The 21,284-nt window shown below is 42.1% G+C and overlaps 1 long non-coding RNA gene across 1 annotated transcript; it reads left to right on the forward strand.

The window, feature by feature from the left end:
• The first annotated feature begins 382 nt into the window (after positions 1–382).
• Positions 383–18,871, forward strand: LOC122458513. Its single transcript, XR_006278554.1, has 3 exons — positions 383–421; positions 12,065–12,174; positions 17,959–18,871. It is a non-coding gene; the product is annotated as an uncharacterized LOC122458513 (long non-coding RNA).
• Positions 18,872–21,284: the final 2,413 nt, after the last annotated feature.

A 21,284-nucleotide genomic window follows, 5' to 3' on the forward strand; every position in this document is an offset into this window, starting at 1 on the left:
TCCCCCCACTGATTAAACAGGCTCGAATAGTACTTTTCCATGTGAAAATCTGAGTGTGGGTTGCATGGAAGAACCAGGGATTCTCAGCTGCGTTCTCTCAAAGCTTCATGGTTGCCCATCCACCCAGGCGTGAATCAAGTGCTGCACACTTCATTAGCAGAGACACTGTCATAAATATAAAGGGAAGGGTAACCACCTTTCTGTATACAGAACTATAAAATCCCTCCTGGCCAAAGGCAAAACTCTTTCACCTGTAAAGGGTTAAGAAGCTAAGATAACCTCACTGGCACCTGACCAAAATGACCAATAAGGAGACAAGATACTTTCAAAGCTGGGGGGGAGGGGGAAACAAAGGGTCTGTCTGTCTGTTATGCTTTTGCTGGGAACAGATCAGGAATGTTCTTCAGAACTCCTGTAAAAAGTTAGTCAGTAATCTAGCTAGAAATGCGCTAGATTTCTTTTGTTTAAATGGCTAGTAAATAAGCTGTGCTGAATGGAATATAATTCCTGTTTTTGTGTCTTTTTGTAACTTAAGGTTTTGCCTAGAGGGATTCTCTATGTTTTGTATCTGATTACCCTGTATAAGGTATTTACCATCCTGATTTTACAGAGGTGATTCTTTTACTTTAATTAAAATTATTCTTTTAAGATCCTGTTTTGCTTTTTCATTGTTCTTAAGATCCAGGGGTTTGGGTCTGTGTTCACCTATACAAATTGGTGAGGATTTTTATCAAGCTTTCCCCAGGAAAGGGGGTGTAGGGCTTGGGGGGGATATTTTGGGGGGGAAGATGTCTCCAAGTGGGCTCTTTCCCTGTTCTTTGTTTAACATGCTTGGTGGTGGCAGCATAGGGTTCAAAGACAAGGCAAAGTTTGTACCTTGAGGAAGTTTTTAACCTAAACTGGTAAGAATAAGCTTGGGGGGTCCTTTATGCAGGTCTCCACATCTTTACCTTAGAGTTCAGAGTGGGGAAGGAACCTTGACCGCCACACACATCCAGCAGCATGTATTCAGGTGCTCCTTCCCCCGCTGCTTTGTAGCCGCATTTGCAGTATTGCTCCTGCCCCTTGCCTTGGAACCCCTGGCTAGCTGCTCCCGAGAGCCTCCTGCTTGGTGTGCAGAGAGGGGAGGGAAGGGGGGGGTGCTGATGTGAAGGTGTCCCTCTTCCCTGCCTCCCATCTTGCCCATGTATCCAATGCCTGCAGAGTGGGGGAGGGGGGACAGGGCTTAGGAGCAGGAGAGCTGCTGCGGTGAGTGATTACCTTAAAGAGGCAGCGCACAGTCTCTCAAAGACTTCCCCAACAGCCAGTGCACCTACACACTGTCACTTTATCTCTCTCTCACATGCTGTCTCTTTGTGTGTATCTCACACAAATGCACACACGCTGTGTTTCATGCTCACCTTCCAACATACACTTGTGTTGTTGTTACTACTTGGTACTTCCTGCAATGCACATATATTCTCTACAATTTTATTCTTTCAAAGTGTGTTGTTTTAGTTTTTTGACTGGTCTATGCATTTCATAATTTTTATTTTTCTCTTATACTTAAATGTAATTCTTTGAATAGTGAGTTCTAAAATGCCTAACCTGGAGTAATTATCCCTATGGTAACTTTTAAAAAACGTATATGGTGTCTAGGTTTTTTGTGTTGACTGGTGGCACACACCCACGCATACCTCGATAGTGGTGCACATAACAAAATTAATTCTGCACATCAGGGAAAAATTAGATGGAACATTGGTTCTCGGCCTCTACACCCTGCAGGTCCCTTGAGAATCTTTGCAGGCACAGATGCCTTCCTCTGGGGAGACCCTGTATTTCTATACTGGCTTCTGGATCCCTACGACTCTGCCTTGTGCATTGGATATCCTGGTGACCCATGACCAATGGCATAAAGGGCAGAGTGTGCTCAATCACCACTCAGTTCCTTCACTAATACAACAAGAGTCCGGTGGCACCTTAAAGACTCACAGATTTATTTGGACATAAGCTTTCGTGGGTAAAAAAACGCTTCTTCAGATGCATGGAGTGAAAATTACTGATGCAGGCATTATATACTGACACATGAAGAGAAGGGAGTTACCTCACAAATGGAGAACCAGTGTTGACAAGGCCAATTCAGTCAGGGGGATGTGGTCCACTCACAATTAATTGAGGAGGAGGTGTCAATTTCAGGAGAGGCAAAGCTGTTTTTTTAATGAGCCAGCCACTCCCAGTCCCTATTCAAGCCCAAATTAATGGCGTTAAATTTGCAAATGAATTTTAGTTCTGCAGTTTCTCTTTGAAGTCTGTTTCTGAAGTGTTTTTTGTTCAAATACAGCTTCTTTTAAATCTGTTATAGAATGTCCAGGAAGATTGAAGTGTTCTCCTACTGGCTTTTGTATGTTGCCATTCCTGATCTCCGATTTGTGTCCATTTATTTTTACATAGGGACTGTCCGGTTTGGCCAATGTACATGGCAGAGGGGCATTGCTGGCACATGATGGTATATATAACATTAGTAGACATGCAGGTGAATGAGCCCCTGATGGTGTGGCTGATGTGCTTGGGTCCTCTGATGGTATTGCTAGAGGAGATATGGGGACAGAGTGGGCAACGAGGTTTGCTACAGGGATTGGTTCCTTGATTAGTGTTTCTGTGGTGTGGTGTGGTGGTCAGTTGCTGGTGAAGTTATTTGCTTCTGTAAGTGAGGACTGGCCTGCCTACCAAAGTCTGTGAGAGTGAGGGATCGTTTTCCAGGATAGTTTGTAGATCGTTGATAATGTGTTGGAGAGGTTTTATCGGGGGGCTGTACGTGATGGCCAGTGGTATTCTGTTATTTTCCCTGTTTGGCCTGTCCTGTAGTAGGTGATTTCTGGGATGCTAATACAGTATCCCATAGGAGCAGGACCCTGAATAAATGGGGAAGGAGGGTAGGTTGTGGAATATTTGTGGACAACGCATTTCGAAGAACCACAGCTATTCTAACTGTTCTTTCTTGTTTAAGTGATTGCCCACTCAGATTCCATTCTTGGTGATTAAAAGTCAGTTGCCCAGTTGTTTGGAGGTAGGTAAGAGGTGTCCTACTTGAACAGCAATTACAGGATGGCCCTACCCAAACTGGCATCCAATCTGGAAGCCTGGACTAGTTGTAAGTGTGTGGCTCAGGCTCCATATTGCTGCCCTACATAGATCAGGTATGGAAATGTTTCCCAGACAGGTAGCAGTCTGGGCCCCTGAGCTCTAATATTATGGCTAGGGGTTCTTTCTTAGTTAGTTGGTAACAAGTCCTTATGCAGTCAGAGACCTACTTTGGATAACCTCTAAGTAGGCCTTTGACCCTATCAGTGAATGCCACAAGGAGTGTTCCTGAAAGATTTTGTCCTATCTAAATAAAAATATTATGCTCCCACTACATCTAATGCATGGAGTTTTGCTTCTCCTGAGTTAGAATGAGGTTTGGAGGTGAAAAGATTGGTCTTTATGTGGAATTCTGAAACCATCTTTGGCAGGAACTCTGGGTGAGGTCTAAGGGTGACTCTGTCCTTGTGAAAAACTGTGTACAAGGGACCCTTCCCTTCCTGGAAAGTCTGGATTTCCCTGTCCTCCTAGCTGATGGAATGACCACCAGAAAAGCCATTTAAATTGAAATACAGTAAAAGGAGCAGATTGCCCTCAGCTCTAAACATCAAACCAGCTAGTGTTATATTAAGGTCCCTAGAAGCAGGGGGCTCCCTAGCTGAGAGGAAAACAAACAAGTCCTTTCAGGTTTCAGAGTAAGCTCACGGAAGCTTATGCTCTAATAAATTTGTTAGTCTCTAAGGTGCCACAAGTACTCCTTTTCTTTTTGCGAAGTCCGTTCAGGAATTTTGTCATTGTAGGGTGTGAAAATACAGTGTGGCCCTGGACAGGAGGGTGATAGACTCTTACTGAGCTGATGGATAGTCTAGAGGGCTAGCAAATAATTTAGTATTGTTGGAATTGGAGCTCTTAGTTGTGCTGTTGCTGAGCTGCCTAGATAGCAAACCTGTTCTATTTGGCCTTGTTTGTTAGTCTGGTGAAAGGTTTTCTGCTTTGAGGCAAAATGTTTTGAACCTTAGATGAGCAGATTCTTTCTATGGATGTCATTCAGCCTACCTCCAGGCTGTCTGGTGTAACAGTGCTACGTTCAGCTGCCGGATCTGAATAATGTTCTGGGAAGCGAGATTGGGCAGAACTGGTAGGGTAACTGGGGTCTGTACCAATAAATTCACCAGGACTGAGTACCAGAACTGCCTGACCCATGCTGGGGCTATCACGATGATGCAGCCTTTATTTTGACCTAACTTTCTCAGAACCCTGGGTATCTTGGGTATTGGTGGGAAGATGTACATTAAGCCTGGTTTCCACAGAATGAAGGAGGCCTCTGTCAGGGAGCCTGGGCTTGCACTCCCTCTGGAGCAAATATTTGATACTTGTTATTGTGACATGTCACAAACAATTCAACTTCAGGATTGAGTCCTTCAGGGACTGCTCATGATTTTTGAAAAGTCCCTGCTGATCTGATCTGCTAGGGTAATCTGTAGAATGGGTAGGTAGAGAGATACCAGGGTGATATGACCAATCCCAAAGACACATGGTTTGTTGAAAGAGTGGAGAGGATCTTGCTTCCATTTGTCTGTTAATATAGTGTGTTACTAAGGAGTTTTCTGTCAGCACTTGTATTACTAAATCCTGAAGAAGGAGTAAGAAAGCCTAGCACAGCCTGAGTTCCAGAATGTTTATGCGCAGGTATGCCTCATGAAGAAACCATATCCCTCAAATTTTCAGTTGTTCGACATGCACTCCACCCTTCCCACCCCATGCCTGAGTAGAGGCGTCTGTTGCTAAAGTCTTTGTAGGTGGAGGTATGGAGAAAGGAATTCCGTTGCACACCTGAAGAGGTTCTGCTCACCAGCTTCAGGAGAGGACTTCTTGTAGGACTATGATCATCAAATCCATGCATTGCCTTTGGGTGGGTATACTGATCTCAACCACCCTGATGTGGACTGAAGGTGAAATCTGGCATTCTTTGTAACATAGGTGCATGTCTGACCCATGAGTCTGAGGCATGTTGCCACTGGTGTCCTTAGCTGTGCTTGGAGCTAGTTGATGAGGTCTGTTTTTGTCTAGAATCTCTGAGGAATAAATGTCCTCAGTGATCTGGAGTCTAATACTGCCCCACTGAACTCTATGCTCTAGATGGGAGTTAGTGTGGATTTCTCCCAGTTGACTTTGAGTCCTAGCAAGGCAAAGAGATCTAGAATCACAGAAAATGAGTAGGTCACTCTCTGAGGAAATCTTCCTTGACCTACCCAGTTACCAAGATAGGGATATACTTGGAGTCCCTGCATTCTTAGATGAGCTCCGCAACAGCCAGAACCTTGGTGAAGACTCTTGGCGGTGTGGAGAGACTGAAGGTCTGTGTTGGTAGTGTGATGAGCCTCCCAGGAACCTGAAGTATTTCTGTGTGCTGCAAGCATCAAAATGTGAAAATATGCATCTTGCAGGTCATGAACCACAAACCAGTCTATAGCATCCAAGACGGGGGTTATGGAAGTGAGGGTAACCATGCAGAATTTGAAACCATGAATAGAAATGTTCAGATGTCAAAGATTGGTTGGAGACCCATCCTCATTCTCCTTTGGGATTAGGAAATAGTGGGAATAAAAGCCCTTGCCCCTGACTCTAAGGGCACTTCCTCCACTACTCCCAGGTGCTAAAGAGAGTCCCTACCACCTGCTTCAACAATCCATTTGTAAGAGAGGTCCCTGAAGCAGGACAGAGAGTATGGGATAGGAGTTGGAATAGACTGAAAGTGAATGGGATACTCCTTGTTTACAATCTCCAGGACCTACCATTCCAAGATTTCCCTAGCTCGGGCATCTTGAAAATAAAATAGATGGTTGCCAAATGGAGAGGTTGAACACTACAATGGTGGTCCAATCAGGCTCTTGACATAGACAATACTTTTGATGCCAATTTGAAGTCCCAGACTGTGGGACTGAGTTATAAAAGAAGGGTAAAAACATTTACTCTACTCCTCCCTTTATCTCTGCTCACAACATCAGAACAACAAAGAAGAAACACACTGAATTGCTTGGGGGACTCCTGGCTGGAAGGAAATCCAGCCTATTATAGCATATAGGTGAGAGAGAGACATTTGCTCTGAATCCATTTTAGTTTAAGTTAGATGTCAGTTGCGTTTTATCTTTTATTTCTTTTGTAACCAATCCAGACTTTTTATGACTCCTTACTTGTAGTCACTTAACATCTTTCTTTTCTTCCTGTAGTTAATAAACTTATCTTATTATTTTATCTTAACCAGTGTGTTTGGATTTAAATGTGTAGGAAACTCTATTTGGCATAACAAGGTGCATTTCATTTTCCTTTGATGAAATGATGGCCTTTCTATAAGCTTACATTGTCCATTCGACTGCTGGGCACATTTCTGGGAGGCAGGGCTGGGATTGAGAATTTGCTGGTGTCTGCAATACAATTCATGAGTGGCTGGAAGAGCATTCATGAAACATAGCTGGGAGTGATTTTACATGCTTGAGGCTGTGTGTGAGCAGGCTGTGTGTGAGTGGATGTTCTTACAGCAAAGCAGTAGAAAAGACACCCCAGGTTGGAGAATTGAGGGGATACAGTTGTTCAACAGTTCAGATTGTACCCTGGGGAATGTCACACTCTCATCCCTAGACCCACTGATGAATAGATCTTTCAGCTTCTTTGGGTCCTTCTTGCAACGACTTTGGATAACCCTGCTATTTTGATCTTGCCTGGACTGCTTGTACTACCAGGGACACAAGTGCAGGATGCTGGCAAAAGTACCCAACCCCTTTGACCAGTACCTGATATTTACCTCACAGCTCTCTTGAAGGTAGCTGGGATGGATGCAGGCAAGTGCCACATTATCTTGGCAGGTTTGAGTAAGCCCTCATTTATAGGCATCACCAGCCTTCCTAGTGTTGTCATATGGAGGAAATCTAGGAGTTTATGCTACTTTTCCTGGATGACCTTTAGAGGAAAGTCCAGTGTTTCTACTGTCTTTTTATTAGGTCCTGAAAGAGCTTGAACTCATCTGAGGCTGTAGATTGAGGGCTGACAGCCTTGTCTGGGGAAGAAGAGGATATGGTAGGAGGTGCTCCTGTTCTGGGGAATGATTGTTGTCTTCACTGTGCTCCTCACTGCCTTTCAGTAGCTGAGGTTAAATCAGCTGGGTGGTTGGGGAGGTTGAATCTGCTTCCTGTGGGGAGAAAATTTGGTTGTTGAGATGGTTGAGGATGAAGGTTTTCTGGTGTAGGGTTTCATACCTTAGGGGGATCAGTATGACTATGGCTGATACAAGTAATGAGGATACACAGGTTGCATACACCAACAAGGGTGTTCCCAATGTTATTCCAATATCTTTTTGGCACCCCAACAGAGTAATCTCTGGAATCCCTCCCAGACTGTCACTGTGCCACACAAGGGAGGACAAGTCATGAGCAGGGGAAGAAGCTTTGCTATGCTCTTCCAAAGAAGGAGAGGCAGGAGTAAACCTCCTCAAGGGGAAGGCGGTTCTATCTGGAGTGCTCTGTCTAGGATATGCAGATGTCAATGTCAGTGGTGACTGAGCAATTGGGGTTTAGCTACAATCTCCCTTAATAGCTTTTGCTAGTGAGATTGGAACCAGGCCTACTGAGATCACTTGGTTCAATGAACTGCTTCAGTGCCGAGATTGTGAGTACCAAGGTATCTGGTGCTGTAGGGTCTGTTGGTACTGCCACAGCAGTTGGTGTTGTAGATGAGGCACTTAATACGAAGGGCAGCATAGTCTTTGCTATCTAAAGAAAGCATTGGTGCTGACTTAGTCTTCAGAATGGAGGTACTGTATGGGTCCTAGACTTAAGTCTTTAGGTGGAAAGACTTGAGGCTGTGAGGAGTGGTGTGGGTCTTATGATTCTTGCTGGGCATTGGAGAAAGTGGTCTATGCCTACCCTCTTCCCAGGAGTGGTGCTTCTTCCTGCCTCTCTCAGATGCTGATGTGGCAGACGAATGGGGTTTGGGAGAAGCAGCCCAAGAGCCTGGAGTAGTGTTGCAGCTCACTGATGCACCAACACAGAGATTGACCCATCTGAGGAGGCTTCTCCGAACATCTCTTGGACTCGGAGGAGGTCTGCATAGATCTTCAGTAAGGAAAACTTGAGTCTTGTCTCCTTCATCTTCAGTGTGTGCTTCAAGAATGAACAGCACGCAGAACAATGTTCCAGGATGTGTCCGTCCCTGAGGTAAATGAGGCACCAAGAGTGCACATCGTTAACGGGCACCACACTAGGGGCAGGCCGTAAATCCCAGTGACTTGGTATCTGCCATCTTGTAGAATCCTTGTTGGGGAGGGAGGGAGGAAATTTACCAAAGTACCTACTTTGTGTCTTTTGTCAGCCTAACTATGAACTACTCACGCAGTCCAAGGGACACAGATGCTTTTGTGTCTTGCAGCCTTGGTGGCGAGATGGCACTGAGGGGTGCTTCAGCCTGCTCCACCCTTTATGCCCTCAGCTTCAGGGGGTAAGGATGCAGGCACTACAACGTAGGTCTGTAGAGCCTGGGGCAGCTGACATTCCTGGGACAGTGCCATCAGGAGGCCATATAGAGGCACAGCCATGGAGCACTGTGAAGAATAGTTGCTGTAGGAAGTACTGCCCAAGGAACTCAGAGTGACAGTATGCTATGGCTCTCCGATTGGCTAAGTGCTCTATTTAACCCTAGAGGGTGGCCCAGGCAATTGTCTGGGAAACCATACAGATTTCTGGTCTGTTGTGACTCCAGACCTCACTTTGTCTTCTGATGTCTGGTCTCTGACCCTGACTCTTGGCTCCGGACTCTAGCCTGGTGCTTCCTCTGATCTCCAGCCTCACTTTGACTCTGACTCTTGTTTACTGAACTCTGCTCTAGTGATTCCTCCAACCCTTGTTCACTGATTGCCATCCTTGATTTGTGAACCCCAGCCTCACTGTGGCTGCTAGACCAGACTGCCTATGCCTTGGTAACTTACACAAAGCAACACAAGGCACCCAGGGATGCAGGTGGGGTCCCAATGGACACTGCTATTGAAAAAATTCTGATCTTGCATGCAGAGGGCACATGTGCACCAAGAGTGGAATCAGTGTGGACAACCACTCAAAGTAGTTCTTATTTCCAGACTTCTGTTAAATTCCAGTGTGTTCCTGATTCTGGGTAGGTCAGTTGGATGTTTTGAGTCAGGCTGCCCTTCCTCTATTCTCTCCAACCATGGAAATTCAGGATTCTGAATTTCCTTTCTGACTAATTCTGCTATATTGGGAGTTCCCACTGAAAATGTTTAGGCTTACCATCTTCCATTTGAGTGAACCGATTCTGCTCCTTAGTTAGCACCATGTGAATTTTCCAACCCTGTGAAAGCTTTGTGCCTGTGGCTTAATGTTGCAGCCATTATGTGGTGTGTGGGTTTTTTTTTGTTTTTTTTTTTTTTAGTAAAGTGGCTAATTTTAGTGCACAGAACATTTTTTTGTTTTAGAGTGAAGTATGGGAAGAATAAAAATCCGGTACATGAGTAATTTCCTAGAGAAACTTTATTCCTGGGTTGTGAAAACTGCAGAATTAATATTTAGATTAAACAGGTTTTTTTCACTAGAAATTAGTTTTGTTTCCATTCTTTCATTCTCTTCATCTATATTACATTCCATTATTTTACAACTACAGTTACCACTTCTACCTTTCTTTTTTAAAATGTCATCCTTTTGTTGTCTGAATTCTCTTCTATTTCAACATTTTGGTTTCTGACTTGAATCTTATTTGGATTCTCCGACTCCTTTGTCTATGAACTGGTCCTTTTCCTTCATAGACTCATCTCAGGTTCTCCTCTCCCTCATTTTCATTCCCTTTTATTTTTTCCTATAAAGCAACTGCCTCCTTCTGCCAACTAACTTCTTTGCAATTTTTAAAATACAAAATACATTTTTAGAAATGTCCCTTCTTTTTACATTTTAGCATGTATTTAACTTACCTCCCTGTTATATTTAGCATTCTATATGCTGATGCAGCACCATTTTGTTTCCAGTAAATGAAAGAAAAACACATTCACCCTCATAGTATTTAGACTAAAAAAATAGTTTCAGTCTACAGCAATTCTGAGTGTTTTGGAAATTTAAGTACTTAATGAATTTACATTATTATATTTTACCATTAGCAAATTCATTCAGGATTTTTATCCATTTAGTAGTTTTGTGGGTTTATTTGTTCAGGTGGATTTTTGCTGATTTTTCCTTTTTAAATATAATTTGGAGCTGTCTATTTAGAGACTTCCTGTTGAAGTGCAGTGTTGATGTTTCAGGTTTAGCAAAGTGATGTGCCATGCAGCCTGTGTAACACCATCCAGTCACTGTAATACAATCCAGTGGATTGTGTTTGGACTGATCAAAGTTTTAAAGTAAACCACAGTTTGTATACTGCTACATCTTAAATAATTCAGCATAGTTATGAAGACCAATTCTTCAACAGTAAACCATGTACCAATAGTAGTGGGAAAAAATGAGAGCTCTGTGTGAAGTGAGGACCAATTAAAGAAAGAGAATGAAAAGTGAGGACCAGCGAAAGAAGACCAAATTCAGAGTGTGACTGCTCTGACTTACAGAGGTACTACCTCTCCTATATCCCAAACATCCTTGGTTGGGCAATTTCTTCATGTATGGGATGTTAGGTCAAGTTCCTCCAGCATCTGTGGGTTGACAGTAGAGGGAAGGTTGAGTAGCTCAGTAAAGTGCTGCATCCATTTTTCAGAGATGCCTCTCTTGTCCCTAATTAAGGTAGTTCCATCTGAACTCTTTTTAATGGAGCTGGTTCCAGTTCTGATGGGGCATAAATGGTCTTCAGGGAATCATAAAACATCTTTGTGTTGCTAGTATTAACATAACGCTGTGTTTCTTCTGCTTTCTTTTCCCACCAGTCACCCTCTAGGACACACAGCTGTCTTTGAACTTTGGCTTTCAGGTGCTTAAATTTATCTTTATTTGATGTTGATTCTTTGTTATTTTGCCAAGACATAAACACATTATTTTCCTTGAGGATCTTTTTGATTTCATCATCATTTTCATCAAAGCAGTGTTGATGCCGTCTTTGATTTTTGCCAAGAGTTTCTTTCGAGGCTTGAATGGCTGATTTGAATATATTCCACTTTTTGAATGTGTTATTGGCTGATGTAGTTCTATCAATTTTTTCTTCTAAGTTTTTCCTTCAGTTTTTCTTGAAGAAATGGAAATTTTAGCTTTGCTCTGTTCAGTTTCCATTTAATCTGTTCAGCATTGCTTTCACTGATGGGCACCAGCATGTAAATTAATAATGGCTCTGACCACCCTGTGGTCAGTCCAACACTTTGGCCTTGGCTTGCTCTGGTGATCTCGATGTCCCTTTGACTATGTCATTATATGGTAATCAGGTACCAGTGCTTTGATCTTGGCTGAATGCAAGAGGTTTATATTTGTCGGCTTGCTTGAAGATTGTGTTGGTAATAACAAGCTCATGCTCAGTACACTTACTGAGAGGAGGAAACCATTGCTGTTTCTCTGATGCCATGGGTTTTTATTACACCACTCCAAGCCTCACTGTCTTTTCCAGCTCTGGTATTAAAGTCTTTGAGAGGTATGAGCATGTCTTCACTGAATATAGCTTTAATTATGTTATCCCAATCATGATAGAACTGCTCTTTTGTTTCTTCTGTATTATTCACGGTTGGCGCATAAGCGCTGATCAGAGTCACAAAGCGTGACTTTTCCCATGGGAAGTTGTAGCGTCATTAGGCATTCATTTTTGCCCACAAGTAATTGTTTCAGTGATTTCAGGAGGTTGTTTTCAATGGCAAGACTGCTGCCAAAAAAATTGTCTTCCTCTGCTTGTTTCCCTTTCCAAAAGAAGGTATAGTCACCTCTTAGTTCCTTTATGGAGACTTAATCTGCAAGTCTGGTTTAGTTCAGGGTAGCTGTAACTAGCAAGTTCCCTTGCAATTACTGCTGTATGCCTTTTGATGTGTTATCTCTATCCATTACAGTCTGCACAGGGGTTCAAAGTGACTTGAGGAGCTAGTAAATAGGAGCAGCAAACAGGAGAGTTTTGTGAGGGGGCCCTCCAGGTGAAAGAGGAGACTACATGATCCATGGGGTAAGTTTGTCTGTTGTTTGCTTGTGTGCAGATTATAGTGTGATCTCTTTTGGGGGCTGTGTACTAAACAAAGTGGCTTGCTATGCTAGGTTGAGAGCTTACTAATGAGTCCGTAGATCCTTTAAACCCTAACTCCTTTTTAGGATCCCTTGACAAGGGGTGGGGATAATGTATGGAGAACAGGGGTTTAAAAAGTCAGGTTATATGGGACCAGAGGAGCTAGCGAACAGGAGAGTTTTGCAAGGGACTTTAGAGAGGGAATGTGCGGCAGATACACCTAGGCTAATAACCCCTCCTCCCCAGAGCAAACACAAAAAAAACTCTTGCAAGAGTAAAAATAATGCAGGCAGAAGTCCAGCAGCATAGTGGGATCTATCCAGTTTGTTGCACTGCATATAGCATGTACAATTACCTGCCTTGTGGGCAGGTAGAGTATGTGTGCATATGTTGCAAGGAGCTCATGGCCCTCAGAGATATGTATGGGCTCTTGAGACCACAGTGGCGGAACTGAAGGAGCTAAGGGAGACAGAGAGGTACACAGAGGAGACTTTCCAAAACACAGTAGTGGGGTCTCACCCCTGGTCTGACAGTCTCTGTCCTGTTTGAAGAGGATTAAAGTCATGGGGAAGGAGAACATCAAGCTGGAATGGAGGGAAATGATTCCATAGTTGGAATCCTTGTTCCAGAAGATGTCATGGTATCCTCTCAGACTGAGGAACCCCTCCAGGGGAGGAGACCCCAGTTGTTAGGAAGAGACAGATAGCAGTAATGTAGGATTCAATTATTAGAAATATAGATAGCTGGGTTTGTGATGACTGGGAGAACTGCATGGTTAATTGTCTGCCTGGTGCAAAAGTTTCAGAACTCTTAAGACCTCTAGATAGACATATGTGCCATTCTGGGGAGGAGCCAATGGTCATAGTATATGTAGATGCCAAAGACATAGGGAAAGGTAGGAGAAAAGTCCTGTAAGTCAAATTTAGGTTGCTAGGTAGAAGATTAAAATCCCAGATTTCCATGGTAGCATTCTCTGAAATGCTTCTGGTTCCACACAGAGGGCCAGTTAGACAGGCAGAACTGCAGAGTCTCAATGTGTGGATGAGAAGATGGTGTTGAGAGGAGGGATTTAGATTTATTAGGAACCTTTTGGGAAGGAGGAACCTATACAGGAAGGATGGGCTCCACCTAAATCAAAATGGAACTAGATTGCTAGCAAGTAAAATTAAAAATATAAGGGAAGAGTTTTCAAACCAAGGGCTGGGAGAAACCCAACAGATGTGAAGGAGCACACTATTCAGGCAGATAAACCCTTTAGGTGAGGATTTATTAAAGGGATACTCTATATCTCAATAAAGAGGAGAGGATAGAAGTTGATGAAGAACAGGTAGGAACTGAAGAGGAACAGTCAAACAAAGGGTTCAATTCAAATATATCACATGACAGCAGACAACTAAAATATAGACCAATTTTATAAGTGCTTGTATACAAATGCTAGGAGTCTAAATACTAAGATGGAGAAACTTGAGTGCCTGGTATTAAATGAGAATATTCATATAATAGCTGTCACAAAAACTTGGTAGAACAATGGTAATCAATAGGACATGAGAATACCATGGTACAAAATGTATATGAATGACATTGTAGGTCATGCTGGTGGGGGACTGGCACTATATGTGAAAGAAAGCATAGTCAAATATAGTAAAAATCTTAAATAAAACAAACTGTATCATAGAATCTCTATGGATAGAAATTCTATGCTTGAATAATAAGAGCATAGCAGTAGGAATATACTATTGGTCATCTATTGATCATCTGATCAGGATGCTATTGTGAAATGCTCAGGGAGCTTAGAGAGCCTACAAAAACAGAAAATCCAATAATAATGCAGATTTCAACTATCCCCATACTGACTGGGTACATGTCACCTCAGGATGGGATGCAGAGGTAGAAGTTCTAGACACAACTAATGAGTGCTTCTCAGAGCAGCTAGTCCTGGAACCTACAAGGGGAGAGGCAATTCTTGATTTAGTTCTAAGTGAAGCACAGGATCTGGTACAAGAGGTGAATATCGCTGAACTGCATGGTAACAGAAACCATAATATAATTAAAGTTAACATCTTTGTAGGCAGGAAATACTAAAGAAATCCCCCACATTAGCATTTAACTTCAGAAAGGGAAACTATACAAAGAGGAGGCTAGTTAAAGGGAAATGAAAAGGAACAGTCGGAAGAGTGAAATGCCTGCAAGATGCATGGAGACTATTTTAAAACACATAATAGAGCAGGGGTGGGCAAACTATGGTTCACAGGCTGCATCTGGCCCTCCCAAACCCTGAACTCCTCATTTCTGGCCCCACTCTGGAGGCCACATCCCCAGGCAGAGCCCTCACCTCCTCCCACACCCCAACCCCAATTTTGTGAGCATTCATGGCCCACCATACAATTTCCATACCCAGATGTGGCCCTTGGCTAAAAAGTTTGCCCAACCCTGTAATAGAGCCTCAAACTAAACGTTTTTAAAAAAAAATTAAAAACCAGTAAGAGCACCAAAAAATACTACTTTGTCTAAACAGTAGAGTAAAAGAGGGGGTAAGATGCAAAAAGGCATCCTTTACAAATCGGAGGTCAAATCCTAATGAGGAAAATAGAAAGGAGCATAAACTCTGGAAAGTCAAGTATATATAATAAGGCCAACCAAGAAATAATTTGAAGAGCAACTTGCAAAAGACAAAAACTACCAGAATTTTTTTAAAGTACATCAGAAGCAGGAAACAAGCCATGAAGCCACTGGATGATGATGGTACTTTTGTAAAGGGAAATCATGCCTTGCCAATCTATTAGAATTCTTTGAGGGAGTCAACAAACATGTGGACAAGGGTAATCCAGTGAATATAGTGTGCTTGGACTTTCAGAAAGCCTTTGACAAGGTTCCTCACTAAAGGCACTTAAGCAAACTAAGCAGTCTTGGGATGAGAGGGAAGGTCCTCTCATGGATCAGCAACTGGTTAAAAGACAGGAAACAAAAGGTAGGAATAAATGGTCAGTTTTCAGAATGGAGAGAGGTACGTAGAGGTTCCCCCAAGGATCTTTCTAGGACCAGTGCTGTTCAACATGTTCATAAATGATCTGGAAATGGGGATGAACAGTGTGATGACGAAGTTTGCAGACAATACAAAATTACTCAAGACAGTTTACACTTTGCTGTAACTTTGGAGTTACAAAGGAATCTCATTAAGCTGGGTGACAAAATGGCAGATGACATTCACTGTTAATAAGTGCAAAATTGCACGTTGGAAAAAATAATTCCATCTATACATGCAAAGTGATGGGGTCTAAATTAACTGTTACCACTCAAGAAAGAGAACTTGGAGTTATTGTGGATCCTGAAAACATCCACTTAATGTGCAGCGGCAGTCAAAAAAGCTCACCGAATGTTAGGAAAAGGATAGATAATAAAACAGAAAATATCATAATGCCTCTATATAAATCCATGGTACACCCACACCTTGAAAACTGCGTGCAGTTCTGGTCACCCATCTCAGAAAAAATGTATTTGAATTGGAAAAGGCCCAGAGCAAAGAAATGATCGGGGGGTGGAATAACTTCCATATGAAAAGAGATTAAAAAGACTGGGACTGTTCAGTTTTCAAAAGAGATGACTAAGGGGGAATATGATTGAGGTCTATACAATCATGACTGGTGTGGAGAAAGTGAATAGGGAAGTGCTATTTACCACTTCATATATACACAGTCAACCTGTGGAACTTGTTGCCAGGGGATGTTGTAAAGGTAAAAAGTATAACTAGGCTTAAAAAAAGGGAATTAGAAAAGTTCATGGAGGAAGGTCCATCAGTGACTATTAGCCAAGATGGTCGGGGATGTAGCCCTATGCTTTGGTTATCCCTAAACCTGTGACTATCAGTAGCTAAGACTGGATGACAGGGGATGGATCACTCAAAATTTCCCTATTTTGTTCATTCCCTCTGAAGCATCTGGTACTGGCCATGGTCAGAAGACAGGATACTGAGCTAGGTGGCCCATTGGTCTGACCTAGTATGGCCATTCTTATGTATGCTCCATGTCGCCACACTGAGAGCTCTTGCTTTGCTTACCGAATGACTGCATGTGTGGATGATGTACCAACTTCAGTAACCTGGCCAGATTGGAATGGGGTAGGTAATCACTTGGCAAAGATATCATGCCAGCTCAAATCTTTAAACTTGCAGTTCCCAAATTGTCAGCTATCTATGTGAAATCATTCAGGATATCTGGAAAGCAGAGGAAATTCCTCAGGACTTCAAAGCTATAATCGTAATTACATTATACAAAAATAAATGCCATAAATGTGGCTGTGGTAACTATCAGGATATCTCCTTGCTATATGTAGGTGGTAAAATCCTCACCCATATTTTGATGAATTGGCTTGTGTCATAAATAAAAAGGGAAGGGTAAACACCTTTAAATCCCTCCTGGCCAGAGGAAAAACCCTTTCACCTGTAAAGGGTTAAGAAGCTAGGATAACCTCGCAGGCACCTGACCAAAATGACCAATGAGGAGACAAGATATTTTCAGAGCTGGAGGGGGGGGAGAAACAAAGGGTTCTCTCTGTCTGTGTGATGCTTTTGCTGGGAACAGAAAAGGAATGGAGTCTTAGAACTTAGTAAGTAATCTAGCTAGATATGCGTTGGATTCTGTTTTGTTTAAATGGCTGATAAAATAGCTGTGCTGAATGAAATGTATATTCCTGTTTTTGTCCTTTTGTAACTTAAGGTTTTGCCTAGAGGGATTCTCTGTTTTGAATCTGATTTAACCTGTAAATATTTACCATCCTGACTTTACAGAGGTGATTCTTTTACTTTTTTTCTTCAATTAAAATTCTTCTTTTAAGAACCTGATTGCTTTTTCATTGTTAAGATCCAAGGGTTTGGGTCTATGTTCCCCAGTGCAAATTGGTGAGGATTTTTATCAAGCCTTCCCCAGGAAAGGGGGTGTAGGGTTTGGGGAGGATTTTGGTGAGGTGGAGGGAGAGGTTTCCAAGCGGGCTCTTTCCCAGTTATGTATCTGTTAGATGCTTGGTGGTGGCAGCAATAAAGTCCAAGGGCAAAAGGTAAAATAGTTTGTACCTTGGGGAAGTTTTAACCTAAGCTGGTAAAAATAAGCTTAGGGGGTTTTCATGCAGGTCCCCACATCTGTATCCTAGAGTTCATAGTGGGGAAGGAACCTTGACAGCTTGTCGGAATAATATAAAGAAGTTTCTACCAGAGAACCAATGTGGATTCAGATCAGGTCAGAGCACCACACACATGATTTTCATTCTTAGACAGATTCAGGAAAAATCAGATTCAGAACAAAACACAGAAGGAACTATATGCTGTCTTCACTGATCTAAAAGAAACCTGTGTTCGACACTGAGCAGAAATGGCCTCCCAAAAATTGTAGAAAAGTCTGGCTGCCCCACCAGTTTCATTAACCTCATATGTCAATTCCGTGAAGACCTGACTGGTGAATTACTCTTGGATGGTGGCCTTTCCAAAGCATTTCCCATATCTAATCGGGTGAAACAAGGCTGTATGGTGGCATCAGCCCTTTTTGGTCTCTTCTTTGCAACCTTTCTAAACAAAACAGAAGGTTCAGAAGGGCATCAACATAAGGTACAGAACTGATGGAAAACTCTTCAGTCTCCAAAGTCTTATTGCAAAGACAAAAGTTCTTGATGAACTTGTATGTGAAGACCGTTTTACTAATGATTGTGCTAATGATTAGTCATAGTGAGAGTGACCTACAGGTTCTCAGAGGCAACTAAACAGTTTGGACTCACCATCAATCTGAAAAATAACTGAAGTCCTCTTCCAATCAGCTCCATCAACCATTACCACTGAGCCAAACATCACCGATATTATAGAACTAAAGAGCATCAATCACTTTACTTACCTTGGCAGTATCCTCTCAACTGATGGTTCCCTGGATCAAGAAATAGCCAAATAGAACATTAAAGGCAAGCCAGGCCTTCTGAAGAGTTCACCATAGGATACTCAACTATCAAACAGTCAACAAAACTGATGATATACAATGACGCAGTGATGTATCCCTTTTACATGGATGTGAAATGTGGACAGTTTATCACAGACGCATTAAACAACTTGAAATATTTCACATGCTCTGTCTCCACTGTATTCTGAAAGTCCATTGGCAGACAAAGTCTCAAACATTAACATCCTTAAAAGAACAAAACCAAACAGCATTAAGGCATTGATTATCATAGCTCATCTTAAATAGACAAGTCATGTTATTGGAATGGCCAATGATAAACTCCCCTCAAAAGGTTTTCTGTGGCACTCTGAAACTCTGAAAGCACAGGAGTGAAAAAAGAGACCCTTTAGCAGAAACTCTTCAAAGAGACCCTTAAGCAGAATCTCATCTCATGCAGCATAAATATTGGTCACTTTGAAGACATAGCCATGGACAGATCTGAATGGAGAGCAACTATCAATAAATGTTATAAACACTTTGAGGAAGACAGACATGAAAAACTGATTGAAAAAAGTGCCAAGCATCATAATTTTTCAATGGGAGCCTGTGCGTTCCTGTGTGATATCTGTTCATGATATTGCTCCTCATGGATCAGACTACACAGCCACATGAAAACACAGGTGATGCCATGACATCAGCATCTGATATGACACACTGTTGTATGATTGTCTAACGATATAACTTTAATTGCATCTTAAACATGAAGGGCAATGATTTTCTGGCTAAGAGTGGTATCACTTTTTGTTTTTTCTGTGTGTGATTAATCCTCTGCTCAGAAAACAGGGTGTATCAGGAAGAAGGACGTCTTGATAGAATTAAAACTAACTGTAATGGAGAGATTTTTGGTTTTAAAGTTGAGCTAATGAAAAAGTGTTTCAAAATACTTTAATATTGTAGGTTAAATCAAAATAACAGCCATGTACCATAAAAATTAAACACCATTTGGCCAAACATTTATTTTATGTTGAATACAAAACAGATGCAACAGCAAATCTAGTGGAATATTGGATAAATGCTGCTCACCAACTCTTATTGTAAGGGAAATCAAACTATGTCACCCTTAAAGTAGCTGAAAGACTAATAATAAAGCTTAAAATGTGAGGCAGAGGCACTAGCAAGCTCAAATATAATAGGTAATCTGATGGGATCATGCAAAGTATTAGCCAGGTAGGAATACGTTTACAAAAACAGTCACTTTTTTCTGCTCTGTTCATTGTTGTTTGTCCTGACAATTGAACTACCTTGGGCACTTGCAATCCACACATCTAAGCCTTTGTGCTGTTTTTCCTGTAAGGGCATATCCTCACAATTCACTGCACTGTGACAGTGTTGTGTGTTGCTGGTGGAGTTTGGTCAACTCTGGCTCCACTAGACACTCTTTGACACTGGCACGGACAGCAACGCTGTGCATACTGCAAAAAATAGAGGCAGGAAAAAATATCCCAAATCTGTGTCCATTCATGTTTTCCCTAACCCACAAGGAAACCTGGACCCTAAAGCTTTCCTGAGTGCTTGGAAACCATGACAATAACACTGACTTGAAACTGATATTTTCTTACGGTCAAATATCGCCACGCTGCTCTGCAAAGCCCGAGTAACTGGGCTTTGTGTCAGGGACTTATGTGGGTGTTGGGGGCAGAATTCTGTCCTTTTAGCCTAGAGTTGTGACAGGAAGCACCTATGCTGCCTTCCTGTGGCTGCTGCTATAACCCATGAGCTGTAGTAGAGGCTGTGGCCAATGGACAGTGCAGTTTGCTGATCCACTGGCCACACTCCAACCTGGTCTTTGGCTTAGTCAGAAATGTTCCTGTGGCAAAACCACCACAGAACCTAGCTTCATGGCATACAAAAGCTACAGAGTTCCTTTGCTTAGCCTCTCAAGGTCCTGTTCCCCTACAAAGAAAATGTGGTGGTTTTACTATGTGGGGAGCTTCCTGTATTCATGGAAGAAACCAGAGATTTCACTCTTTTTGAATAAATGGCACTTAGGCTTTAGAGATGTGGCCAGATTGAATTGCCGCTTTTTTCACTATCACAGCAGTTAACATACAGAAGCAGAGTTGGATGTATGCAAGTTGCCAATTGGTGCACATTCATCAGAGATCCCTTTGGCAGAGTGTGACCTTTTTTAGAACTATTTTCTAAAGAGAAGATAGAAGCTCCTCTGTTCCAAGCACTCCAGCTTTTTGTTTTAAAAACATATTTTATTTTATCTTGCTAATTAGACAGAGGAAGGAGGATTACAGATTGGTAGAGGATGGGTATTTACTCAGCACTGATAAAACATGGCCCTACTCCTTCACAGAGAAAACAAACATGAGGAATTGAGCCTAGACTTAGAATGGAATGGTGTGAGAATGCAGATGGCAATCCTCTGCAAATTCCAACTATAACCATATTCTATCTGAGATCAAGCAAAGGTTATATTTCACATTTGCCAAGATTCCACAAAACTGATGCTGCTGTTAACCTCTGCTGTCCAAAGTGTCAAATGCAGTGGAAGAATAGCCATCTAACCTGGCAGAGTAACACAGTTCCCAAAAGGGTGGTGGTTGGCTCTCAGAGCAAAGAAATTTGTACTTTTGCAGTTGGAGATTTTCCCTTTATGTTTTAGCAGATAATTTAGGCTTTCCAAGGTTTATAAATCTTAACTAAAAGGAAGCCCTGTTGCTGAGGAGTCCTACCATGCTACAAGGCAGTTGTCAGCTGGCATCTTTTTAACAACAAGGACTTACTTTTTGAGCACCTATTGAGTAAAAATAAATTTGGTACTGCTATAAATAGGTTTGGAGAATGAAGAGGCTACCATTACTTCTATGAAGACTGCCAGAGTGCTAAAAAGCACTAACTCCGATTTCTAGTAAATTCAAATTGTGCTACTCAGACTAAACATTAATAACTAACAGCAAATCATAATTGTTTGGGAATATGAATGTTGTTGCTAGTGACAGCTACTGGAAGTTCTCCTTTACCTCAGTCAGTAATAGCTTTTGAACTCAGGGTCCTAAAGGTGTAGCTGGCTATTCTGAAGGGAAGTGAGGGAGTAAAGGTGCAAGCAGCCATGTGTACCACTTCTACAGA

The sequence above is a fragment of the Dermochelys coriacea genome, chromosome 2 (assembly GCF_009764565.3).
Source record: "Dermochelys coriacea isolate rDerCor1 chromosome 2, rDerCor1.pri.v4, whole genome shotgun sequence".
NCBI classification, from domain to species: Eukaryota; Metazoa; Chordata; order Testudines; family Dermochelyidae; genus Dermochelys; species Dermochelys coriacea.